At 36.6% G+C, this 13,454-nt stretch overlaps 1 protein-coding gene across 1 annotated transcript in view; it reads right to left on the reverse strand.

Moving 5' to 3' along the window:
- Nucleotides 1–13,454, reverse strand: part of LOC138686440 (pro-resilin-like) — an 89,744-nt gene that overhangs the window by 61,276 nt on the left and 15,014 nt on the right. The window lies entirely within an intron of this gene.

Raw genomic sequence — 13,454 nt, forward strand, 5'->3', positions numbered from 1 at the left:
CCCTCCTCAGGAAGCTGTAGAGAGCAACGAGGTCACCCCTCGGTCTCCTTTTCTCCAAACCAGACAAACCCAAATTCCTTAGCTGCTCTTCATAGAACATTTCTTCCAGCCCTTTCACCAGCTTCATTGCCCTCCTCTGGACGCATTCAAGGATCTTAACAATATGACTGACATTTCTATTTAACCAGGGAATACCAGGAAATCTGTGAACCAAAGACTGTTCACAAGAAAATACTTCAATTTCTTGATGTTTGTGCATTTAAAATGTACTTAAAATTCAAAATGGTGATAGCATTTTAAGAACATTATCTATCTTTAAGATTTAGCATATTTAACTAACTGTATTCTCTTTCAGTTAATCAACTTTAATTAATGAGTAGCATTTTATTTACATTATTCCATTATGGAAGACATCACTTCCTATCTGCTACTATCCACTGGGGAAGAGATCATAATCTTCCTTCTCTTACTGTACCACCATTGATACCAATGTTATAAATAGCAATGAAAATGCATGCACCCTGCACACCACAAATGCAATAGCATACTGGTAACACCGTCAAATAAATGACACAGTAAAGGAATGTCAACTGATTGCCCTAGAAACACATAAACAAAGAGATGGGATCTTACAAATGCATATATGCAAGACCTCCTTCACTACCAGCTAGGAGATACTGAGAGGTAACCAGAGGGATCAGAACTATTACTCCAGGCTACTCTGAGCAGCAATGAGTACTCCTTAAATATTTGGTTTGACAGGCAGATATATAAATGTCAGGCAATGAACTGCTGTAATCTCGGTAATATTATGGTTATAAAGAAGCATAGATAAGACAAGCGATATGCTTATGTTGGCTGTAACACTGATAAAACACTATATTGAATAAGCTGGTAAGACTCAGACCATTAGTTTACAATGCGAGAGATGTACAGCTGCTGTCCCAGCTCTTACACAACATATTGCCTGCCGTTTATTTCAAAGGAACAGTATTTCCACTGAATCAAACATAGGACACTGATTCAGTATTAATTTACCTGTACTCCAGAATTTCCAGTAAAAAAAGGAGTCTTCTTCAGGTCTCCACTCTTGAAAGGACAATTTTAAGATCATAAATTAAATACCGACTGAACTAGTGGCGAATTCCTGACTCTGGTGAAACCATGATTACGAAGTTTGCTATGTACTGAAACTACTGTGCAAGTGCAGATCAACCTTATGCTGTATACACATGGACTTCCCTGGTGCTTGGAATGCCTTCAATACATATTCCTGTATGAATCTTAGACACTTTTTTTTTTTTTTTTTTTAAGATCTCTGATTCTATGGTAGACCATATAGAGTTAGCTGGTCTTTCTTTAAAATAATCACATTAGACTAGTGCCATCAAGAGTGAGTCAATTCATTTTAGGAACAAACCAGGGAACATGGGAGAGAGTCCAGAGTCCAGAACACTGAAAGGAAGGGGATCCCTACTGGGCAGTGGGTGAAAATTTTAAAGGGTACATGGTGGACAAAGGGGAAGCTGGCTACTCACCTAACCAAGAGAGTATCTTCTTAAATAAAGGACTGCAAACCCTGGCAGAGTTTTCTAGAAATATTTTGTTTCTACTAAGCTATTTAAACCAAATCAGTCCACGCAGCCTGTTTCCTTTTTCCTCACTGACATTAGGACCTCCAGATGCCTTCACGACCCTCCACAGCCTTCAGCTTACTCTCAGCAACTTCTGAGCCAAAGATTATTTTTGATCTGGTAACTTACATTGCAACTGGAAATGCTAGAAAGCATAACAAAGCTTCAGCTAATGTCAACATATATACATAAATAACAAGCTAAAATATGTGAGGGTTATTTTTATCAGGGTCTGGTATCCTCATCAAACTGCTTTGATGTTTCAAGTATGCAGTATTGATATACCATTGAGTCTTGGACTTTGCAGAAGAATTGACAAACTATTCGCTTGGATACCTCAGATGTGCTGGGAGACAATGAATGATAAAACAGTAACCACTCCAAAATTCATTCAGAGAAAACATGGATAAGAAGTGGTCTTACGGATATGAAGAGGTGAGATTACAACCATATACATCTTTTGTTGAGTACTCCAAACTGACTTTATGAAACAATAAAAGTGAGTGGGAAGGGAGAGAAAGAAACTTTATTGCTTCCAAACACTATTTTCCATAATTCTGACAAAGAAAACAATTATTACTGAACATCCTTGCCTCCTCTCAAGTGCCAGCTGCCTTCCCAAGCTCTCCCAGTCCTTTTTTTTGTTTTGTTTCCTCCTTGCTCAAAGAGAGAAGGCCAAGAAAAGTTCCTGAAAATGTTAAAAATAAAGTTTGCTTTCCTGACACCTACTTTGACTATCACAAGACATTTCTGTAACATCCTACATTTCATCTCCAAATGAAAGTGGTTTGCTCAGTGTACAGTATTAGTGCTATTAAGAGGATGTTATCATTGCTGCAATCCTCCAGCATACTTTCTGTAACTTGAAAGTACTCAGCTGAAGTTATTTTGAAACACATTCTAGTCTAAATTTAGTGGTGAGGATTCTTAATAGGCTATATGAATTGTATCATAACAATTATATGAAGAGATATATTTATTTATTTTTCCTTCAAAACCAGTATTTCTTCTGCCTTATACTAGTGTATCAATATTTGTATCCTATTTCCAAGGCCTTCAAGTATTGCCACATTTTTTATATGTAAGGGAACATTATACTTTCTATGTTCAATTACATTCCCTTCTTAAAAATACACCAACATAAAATACAGTGGAATTACTTACTGCTCAAAATAGCTCTAGCTATAACTAAGTATAGTGTTGTTCTTCAGAAAAAGAATATTACATTAAAATAGTACCTTGTAAGAGCCAACTAAAATTTACATAGTATATTTTGCACTCTTAAGGAAATATATTAAAAGTATTCTTGATAAATGTGTAACTATCTGATAATTCAGCAAACCAGTAATTTATACATTTTTCTAGAAAAAAAAGAAGATAAGAAAATTATTCTTTCTCACATATTAGAAATTTTCAACTCCTTGCTGCATTTAATTTCTTGGTTTTGCTCATGTTAGTGCTTTTCTTGTCTGATTTAAACCCTGCCAACTTTAGTGTAAATCTGGTACTCTATAAATAACAATAATGGTCCACACCCTGAAAGTCCTAGTTAGATGATGTCACTGGGAGCCTTACATAGAATTAGTAAGCAAAAAAAAAAAAAGGTTTAACTTGACTACAAAAGAGTAGAAAGGGAGTGATCAAACAGATTACTTCTACTGAAGTTTTTTGCCACAGTAGAGATGAGGGCAAAAAAGACTGCGCATAGCTTATCGATGCCATACACTTACGTGCTGCTCGGGAGAAACACCTCACATGAACAGCACATACAACAGCAATGACATATGAACATTGCGTCATCTTATCTCGTGCATTGTGCAAGCTAACAAATAGTATTGTCCCTATGTGCTTTTAAGGTGAGTGCTTGGGTGTGGCTGCAAACATACGCAATACTTCATATGAGCCACAGTGACTACCATTTGTTAGTGATTTACCAGACTCTAGATTCAGTTTTAAGTAAATGTAAACATCTGTTCATGGAATGGAAGACATTATAGAAGAGGGAGCCCACTACTGAGATATGCAGTCCAAAAGAAAACTGGAGTCTTAATATTAACAATCAAAATTCATTGTTTTCACAGTCACACAGAAGCTAAATGGTCTCTCTAACACATACCACCTACTGGTACTACTGAAAAATTCTCTTTGTATGTAATTTGTATCTATGGATCCAGAATACTTCAAGCACAGTTGAAATATGCTTACAGGCTATTTGTAAGTCCCTCTGGCCTAGAGGATTCACCTGTATAGTGGAGTTTACGCAATGCATATATATGCATGTGTGGTCCACTCATGAGTGAGCAGCTAGGGTTCAGTAACGTAAGTTTAACTTTAGAGCTTCTACCAATCCAACAGTACTGGGTCAAAAATACCATAGCTACATGATACAAAACACTGACTGGTATAAACTCACTTTGCTGATGCACTCTCATTCATTTAAAAATTTTGACTGCTTAGGCTAATTGAGTTTTGGCTAATTTGAGAGAAAAGTTGTTGCATGTTCATAACTGTTACTCATGAAATCTGCACTACTATGTCATCAGACAATGCACAGGTCTGATATTAAGAAGCATAGAGCTGCAGCTTATAAGAGTTTCTTTCAATCTCCTAGGCCAAGAGGGAGGTGCTCACACCAGTGGACATTCCTTTGGACTTTAAAATCAACTTAAACACTTGGGTTCCACTTCTTTGAAACTGTAACTAAAGGAAGTTCATTACTTATCTTTATGTCAATCTGTACAGGATGTTCCTAGGTAAGTGAATGTGGTTGAGCTTTGGGGGGATCTCAGATTCATCATTTATAGAAGCTAAAAAGCAGCCATCATAGAAAGAAGCATACTTTTTTAATAGGCAGAGAGGTTGTCTAATTTTTCCTAACAACGTGCACAACGACTTGAATACAAGAGCATAAAGGAAGCAGAGGAAAAAGGGAAGGTATGATGGGGTCATGTCATTTCTGACAATATCAGGTTCCCAAGAAACAGCCAATTAAGAGTACATTTTCCAGGACATGATCAACAAGGTATTTGATATTGTACAGGTTTTCAGCAATAAATAACACTTCCGCTGCATCTTTTCTATTTGTCTCTGAACACACCTTGCAAACAGTAATGAAGTAATCGCCACAGCTCCTTGTGGGGCAGGGAAGTATTATTATTTGTACTTAATTCTACAGATGAGGAAACCAAGTCACAGAGGGATTAAGTGACTTGGCCAAGGTCATATAGAAAGTCTGCTGCCACTCATGGTATGTGTCAGTCCTTGTCAGCACTCAGTGACACTCCCTGAAAAGTTCACTCAACCCCTTTCTCTGCATAGGCCAGCATCTTTAAGATTTCATAAGTATTATCTTCCACCCTAACCTTGACTGAAAGAAGAAACTTAATCAGCCCAGGTCAGAGTCAGTCTGAGCATGATCCCCAGTTAATGGCTTACCTGCTGTTTCATTTAGGACTCGTGATTATCTCCAGGATTCTACTTTCCTCTATCCTCTAATTTACAACTAAGTAGCTAGGTAGGATAATATTGCACAAATAGACCATACAATAAATACATACAGTAATTATTTTCAAAGATACATACGTATTTCTCTCAGAACACACACAGGATATGAGCCTCCCAAATTCTACTTTTGCACTTAAAAAACCCCCACCTTTCTTCTCTACACAATATAAATCATGTCAAAGTTTCACACAATTCATGTCATGCTATGAGTGTATATGTATACACATAAATCACAAACAGCATAATACCTCCTGTATAGACACTGTTATACTACAGATGGAAATCTCTAAGTAGATAACCCTGATAGTAAAAAATAGCAAGAATAGTCTTAAAAAATTAAAACCCGCATGCTAAAGTATTTCACTTTTACAGTAACTTTCCAACCAAAATCTCTGATGTATTTCTATGTGTAAGCATTTATGTGATGCATTTCACATGTTATTATTTCATTGTGCATTTGTGTGTTAGAATAGTTACTGTACTTAGTTTGGGTGATGTCTTTGGGTGATGAAAAACTTAAGTGCACATCATGTCCCTTTCTTCTTGCTGGTAAAGCAGAAACTCAAGCTTCGTCTTATACCTTCAGTTGCCCAAACTTTGTCTTAAGAAATTTCTTCATATCTTCCTCACTTTAATTTTTCTGTTCCTGAATTTGAACAAACACCCTGAATCTCTCCTTTCAAAGCTCTACTTTATGCACATAACAATGGAATATTTTTTTTTTACTGTTTAATAGTTTGCTAAATTACTTTCTTTGAAATTTCAAAAGACCCTGATAGTACAAATACCTTTTGTAATTTATTTTACTTTTAACTTACTTTATGCTAATTTGCATTTCATATGCATCTCATATGCATCTTAGGAAACAGTCTTTCCACTGAATGTTGGTCTTTCTTTAAGATCAACATGGCAGACAATAAATAGAGTGACTAACTTTGTGAAGTAAAATAAGTCAATGTGCATTTGGGGAGATTGTGGTTAACCCAGAAGGAGAAGTTAGCTGTGTTAGACAGGGAAAGAGAGAAACATACTCTTTTATCTGCGTCAAACTGTAAATTGAGAAATGAGGGGTGGGGAAAGAGAGAAACATTACTCGTTTATCTGCGTTAAACTGTAAATTGAGAAACTGGACATAGCCCATGAGCCAGCAATTAAATATGGGCCTTGTCATATACAGCAAAGGAATTAACATGAATACATACACAGGCCACAGAAGTGATCTGTGCCTTTTCCACACGTTGGGGAAAACAACACCATCGTCCCCTGTGACCCACACAGTGAACACTGCATTTTGCTCAGTTTAAACAGAAATACTGAGATTCAGCCACAGCCAAATCAAGAAGCCCAAGAATGAATCAGTAATGTTCAAGACTCAAGACAAGATTAGCAGCTGTTTCTTCTATACTGGTCATACTAGTTTTCTGGTGCTGCATTAAACTGCTGAAATCCCCCTTCTCTTCTCTCACCTTCTTCAAATTCAGGTCTAGGATTCTTGCATTCTTTATAACCTGTCTCTATTTAAAAGCAATTCTATATCAATAATAGTTCCGTTCCTCTATTATATTAGTAGAGAAGAAGCAGAGCTGCTCTTGTTTTTTTTCTTTTCCTGATTCAGTAATCTAGCTTTTCAGTTCATGCATTAGTAGTGCTGCTCCAAAACCAGGAGTGCCTTTTCTTTGGGGACAGAAAGAGTAATCTTGTAAACAAAAGAATAGACATGAGAGCTCGTGGAGCTGCCATCTATTCCTTGCTCTGTCACAAATTTCCTGTGTGACTCTACCAAGTCATTAATCTCTATATGCCTCATCTATAAAATGGCATAATGATACTTAACTATTTCATTGGTAGGCTTAATGGTTGTGAAATGTGCTGAGCTCCTTGGATGGAAGGAAGCTGCTGTCAGAGTAAACAGTAATAGCATGATTATGTTTGGTGTGAAGGTTTTAGGAGAGTCACTTTGAAACATCAATATCACAATTCTGCATTACACAGACAAGCCTGGCTAATCAAGTGAGTCACCAAGAAATTTGTGTTTTACTGCACTTGTGGTATCTATGCATACTGTCTGGACCCCAAAGTCAAGATGAATTGTTAACACTCTGTAAGTCTGTGGAAGGAGATACCTTCTTTAGAGAACAACGTATCCTTTCTCTAGTCTTAGACTCTAACTGCAAGCATCAGCCTACAAAAGGTTTAGAAACATGCCTACAGGCTCTGAAATCTGCTACAGACTAGTACATCCCACCATATGACAGATCAGAGTCATAGACAGTAGCACAGATTCCTTGTTGACTTTTCCTCTGATATTCTAGAAAACAACAGGTCTGTTAGATGGGAATGCAGCTATGAATTCTGAATGCATTTGTGAAAAAATATCTAATTCATTTAGGCAGTGGTAACCACCGATGCTTAGAATCACTAATAAAACCACATAACCTTTTTTGGAACTTCTCTATGGATGTAGGTACCTAACGTTAGACACACATACTCAGCAGTTCTAACTTCCCAAAGCCTCATCTCTCTCCAGTGTCCCATCCTTTCCCTCCTTCTCATCAATATTTCCTGGTTTTGTTTTGTTTAGGTTTATATTCCTTTACTTGAGAAGAAGGTGTGACATCAAATACTCTTCTGTACTGCTTTTGGCCAGCATAACATGAAAAACATCATGACTAACTCCTACAACCTCAAACAAGTCATGCTGACAAAATGACTGGTAACTTACTTTTGGGCAACAACTTGAAACTGATGCTTCTGCTTCCACCATAGCAATCCCCATTTCATTTGTAATAAGGGATTAATACTGGTCACCTAAATCCTCTGTGATGTTTTAATGTTGGTAAAATGTCAATAAATGTGTCTTGTTTTCCTCTTCAGATTAAAAGGTCACCTGAAGTAAATATATCTGTTTATATACACTGTTTGAAAATACCTAATACCCCACTACTAATACCTTAAAAAATTCTTGATATCCACAACCAGTACCTTGACTACAGGAAATAACAAACCACATTTTTACTTGAAAAAGGAACTTAATCAAGCACTCACTTTTACCAAATGCATGTTACTGAATAACAAGGAATTAGAACAGCATTATTTAATAGAGAAAACAGTACATAAGAGACAGAGAAAGCTGTTCTTTTATCACTGTCTACAGAACATATTCTCAAAGGTAAGGCATAGCTTTCATGGGATTACTAGGAATGTTACTACAAGCATAGCAGAAATAAAGTCTTCTAATAGTAGTGGCACTAGAAACTGTAGCATTGGTCCTACCTAATCCATTCAATTCACAGTGCTTTAGAAATTTAACTGAATTTTCTCCAGGAAATATTATCTGTCCACAGGAGATCCATGTTTCAGAAAAAATATGAGATCTTGGGACAGACATGAAGTTCACGTGTTCTGTCAAACACAGGGCAACTAGTTAGCTAACCAATTTTTAAGATTTCATTACACCATATTGTAACCTCTCCACAGCAACACAGCTGAATAAGGATCCTCTCACACCTAAGTCACGTTTCATGGTTTCATATCTTAAAGATCAGGAGATTCCACAACATCACACTAGTGCCTATTGAATTGCTGTATCATTGGAAAGTAAGCAATTCTGAGTGGAGCCAAAAGATGTCATTTAAATAGATTCATGTCAACCCAAGTAAAACAAAAGACTAGTTATGATATGTAAGTGGCCAGAACTCATATAGTGGGTCAACACGTTAAAATAGTCATTCTACAACCAGCACCTTGGAAAACACACATAAGTGTAGTCGAAGTCCTGAAAAGAAGAAAAATTTACCATTTACTTTAGCAATTTTCAAAAACTCAATCACAAATGAGTGTTGAAATAGGAATTTGTAACACAGGACCACTATGGTTGTTTCTGCTTGGCAGCATCTGAATAATGCAAATTCTATTAGTAGCAGTATATTAAGTAGATGACAAATTATGAATTATTACGTTAAGGTTACAAATTAGATGTATGAATACCTGAATGGACCACTCCTGTTCTCTTACTGTTTTCTGCCTGTTTCTGTGCTCTGGTAAGCCTTTGCGACAAGAATCATTTTCATAAATACGTCTTCAAAAGTGCTCAACATAGGCTCTCACAAGACAAACCATAGCAGATACACTTTCAGGAGACAGCATTAAACCTCTGAAAACTCTTGGATTAACTTTACTGCAAATTTTAAAACAAGAAGGATTCACCTGGTTTTGCAGATTGCTAAAAAATAGATGTACTGTGACAAGGCCTACCCAACACTTAAAACTGATCATCCACTAAAACTGGGGCTTTTCTAGTATATATTTATACTATAGAATCTGTGGTTTTAAAATTAAATCAGGGCATGTAAGTTCCAAATATTCTCTTTCAGCAAAAACTATACTGTATAAGCTGACATCACTGACAGGTCTGTACAAATCTACGCTTACTTACAACAACACAGAGATTTACAACTGACAATGAGCCCTACTTTTAACTCAGAAGGCAGTGTCTGCCAGCAGGACCTAACAGTCATTGGAGAAAAATGTGAGCTTGGCATGACTAAGGTAGGCATTAGAAGATGTACAGCTGGGAGTGGATAAACTGGAATGGGCAAGGTCGAGAGTATTAAAATTTGGCCTATTTCTTCTACTGAAATGCTCACTGAAGGATTGTACAGGGACATGGTACCATACAGTTGGTATGTAAAAAATAGTAAAAATAAACCACTCTTCAAAAAAAAGTGTTAGAAAGAAGAATGTGTATGATGAGTTCATGCAGAATAGGAATTAAGAAAATTTAGGAAAATGTGAAGAGGCATTTAAAACACTAAAGGAAGAAGTTACAGAGTACTTATCTTCCCTTGAATCTTGCTTTTGATATGTATTTGGCTATATGGGTCAAAAAAAGGATAAAATATTGTATATCATGCCCAGCTCATTCTCAAACTCCCCAATTGATTCTCTTTCCATCTAATTTGAACTGTGTGAAAATATAAAGGACATACAATACCATGCAGCTACAGAAACTACTGTGCCAAGACTGCAGAGCTCTTAAATTGCACAAACTCTTGCGCCTTGCTAAGAAGGCAGGAGCATATAATGGTTGAAATGAGAAAAGTAAAAGGGGAGAAAGTGAGCCAGAGAAGCAAGTCCTCCACTGGACTGAGACCCTGAAGTAAGAATCATAAACAGTACAGAATTTCCAGTTTAATGTTTTCAAAGCTTCAGGTCTGAGTGACCCTAAAGTAGCTCTAAAGGACTGAGGAGAATACTAACCACTACCTTCAAATGCAGCTCTTTCCCACTCAGCTTTTGGTAAGAGCAATGAGAGGTCTTTGAAAGTCATAAGTTCTCTATTTTCTCTCCATATAAATCCTCCTTACAGACAGTCCCAAGGGCAAGTCATAGATAACCAACAAAATGATCAATGGCCTAGCTACCCTCTGAATGAAATTTGCTCCTTTTTCCTGTATCAATATTAAATGTTTAATGGGTAACTATGGGAAGTTTATAATTTCAGAGCATAAAAATTAACTTTCATTATAATTCATATTTGTAATGTATGGTGTTAATAAGTTTAGAATGGAAAAATTAACTTTCTTTATAATTCATATATATAATAAACCTCAGATTGTAATGTTTATGTGGTTAGCTGCAAGGTACCTAAAGTTTTATACATTTATAATTTAGACTTTGAAAGCATTTAAGTGTCTTTTAATTGTAGAGGGCCACTTTGTTGGAAGGGTGCAACCCAAAATTCAAGGGCTGACACTGACCTGTGTGGTGATGACTTGGAGCCCTAGGGAACTGGGACATCCCTTAATTATTATGATGCTGGCTGAGACACATCACAAAATTTTCTGGCCTCTTGGTTAATGATAACCTCGATTCTCATTCCCTTGCTATAGGAACACAAGCTAGTTAGGATATACATGTTCCTCAGTATGCTGTGGCAGCTTCATGCAAATGAAGTGGAAAGAAGGAAAAAAATTAACAGAAATTCTGGGCAAATTCATGTGGAGGCATCCAACTGATAGGCTTTTGCTGGGGGTGGGGGGAAATCAATTTTTATTTGAGCAACACCATATGGTCAATTCTTGTGGTTCAATAATGAATTTCTTCAGGGCCAGAAGAAAAGTGATTACTTAAGAATACCAGCTTCCTTTTTTCACTCTAGTTATGGAAAAAAAAAAATTGAAAATGCCATCGGTATTTTAAACACTGAGAACAATGATGATTATTTTTCAAACCTCATAGCTTTGTATGGCTGAATTTGCAATCCGGGATCTAATCTCAGTGCTTTTGCTTTTCTAGCTAAAGGACAGACTCTCCCGCTGTCAAACTCGATCACACCAAAAATTAAGTTGGACGAAAATGTAATCATTCCCTGGGCTTTGGCTTAGGATGTTAGCCATGATACAGTTATTGATCTGCAGTGCTGCTTGTGGAAATGACAAACTGGACTTCTTGTAAGCGGTTGAGAGAGACCTTTCACACCATTAAATGACAATTTCATAGAACTGCTAATATATTTAAGAATTGCTAATAATAGTAAATTAGAGCAGTATTTTCCACTTACCGCTAAAACAGGAAACGTATGTTCAAATGTCTTTAAGACACAAACTTCTAGGTAGGTTCTTATTTTAATCAAAGCCTTTTTGACCCTCTTCATGCATATCAGAAATCTTGTGAAATAAAGATTTTTGAACTTTTGGGTAATACAAAACCTAGATACTCTACACAGGCTGCACCATTGCTAAGATGGACATTTTTCACTACAGTGAAAACTTTGGAACAGGGTGCAACCGTGAGTTAATTATTGCAACAGGGGAGCAGGTTTAATCCCCACAGTCCTAAAGAAATACTGGTCCAGTATGACCCTGAACTTCTATCTAAACAAACATGAATGGTGGATAACAACTAAGACAGTCTCCAAAATCAGAAAAAGAGCAAAAACATGGGAGACAGATTAAAATCACATATATGTAAGTCTCTGTCTCCAGTATTTAACCACCACAGCAACCCAGAAACTAAAATGGAAAGTGTAGCATTAGTGCCACTCTGATTCCAACTAGTCACAGCTATTTATTTTGAGTGAGAATATAGAAAGAAGAGGGAGGGATTTGTGAGGGAGCTGAGGGAATACTCTGTGTTTCACCATATCCTGTTTTGAACAGTTTCATTAGGCTTACCCTATAATTAATTTTAGGAACAGATCTTGCAGCAGCCTAAGGACATCTACTCTTTCCTGGCTCTGTGCTCCAGAAGTTTACACTGAACTGATAATTCTAGACCATAATGTTTTTCCAAGCTCATCAATGGTCAATAAAGCAAATTGTTTGCTGCATTCCAAAGTTCTAGATGAAAGCATTAGTCTTGAATTGGACTGTTGGGGAGTTGGTAACACACCTTAGTAACCTGAGTTACTCCCTACTTAATGACCTATGACCTATTGATATTATTTCATGGCTTCGAATGAGAAAAAATGAAACCTTTCAAGAAATTGTTTGCTTGACATGCAGAAAGCCAGTGGATCCTACAAAACTGAAGTGCTAATGAAGAATGAAAATTAAAAGCATAGCATATTCTATATAAGGGCCTCATGTAATTTTCATTAACAAGACTAAAACTCATAAACTATCTGTAGAGCACGTTCAGTATATTGAAAAGACTAGAAGCAAATTTATAAGTACAGAATCTACAGGTATTTCTTAGAATATGTTTTCTTAACAAAACTATTTCTAAAAAATAATAAAAGGTTGAATCGAATGTGAGAGAAAATGTATCACTAACTGAGCTGAAGTTTTAAGGAGCTGTTTTTTTCTGGTACTGGATAACACCAGGTTCCTAAAAATGAAGCGTGGGAACCAGTAACAGCAATGTCACTGATAGTACCAGCAATGGTAATTATCCTCTCCACTTGCAAGCATACCAAAATGATACCTAGTGTTATGAAAATAGGAGGGTGTCTGCTTCAATCTGTTTGCTAATCTAGATGAAGGACCCTTCTTTGCTCAGAAATAATGGGACAGGAGAGGTGCGAATACACTTACATATGCAAAGACAACTATTTATTTATGTGGCCCGGGAAACAAGAAGTTAGGTGTGACAGGCTTGAGCAATGCCTATTATCATTTCTGCAGATAGCTTGCTACACTGAAATCAGTCCTGTGACAATTATTTCCAAGGGCTTGATTGGGTGACATTGCATTGTAACTCCATTTTCAACTTTATACTCAAACCATTTTTGCAGTTCCAAAAGTAGATTCATCCCAAAGCACTTGACAGTTGTATGATGACAGGAAATGTGCTTTAAGAAAATAATGAGAAATA

The sequence above is a fragment of the Haliaeetus albicilla genome, chromosome 8 (assembly GCF_947461875.1).
Source record: "Haliaeetus albicilla chromosome 8, bHalAlb1.1, whole genome shotgun sequence".
Classification (NCBI taxonomy): domain Eukaryota; kingdom Metazoa; phylum Chordata; class Aves; order Accipitriformes; family Accipitridae; genus Haliaeetus; species Haliaeetus albicilla.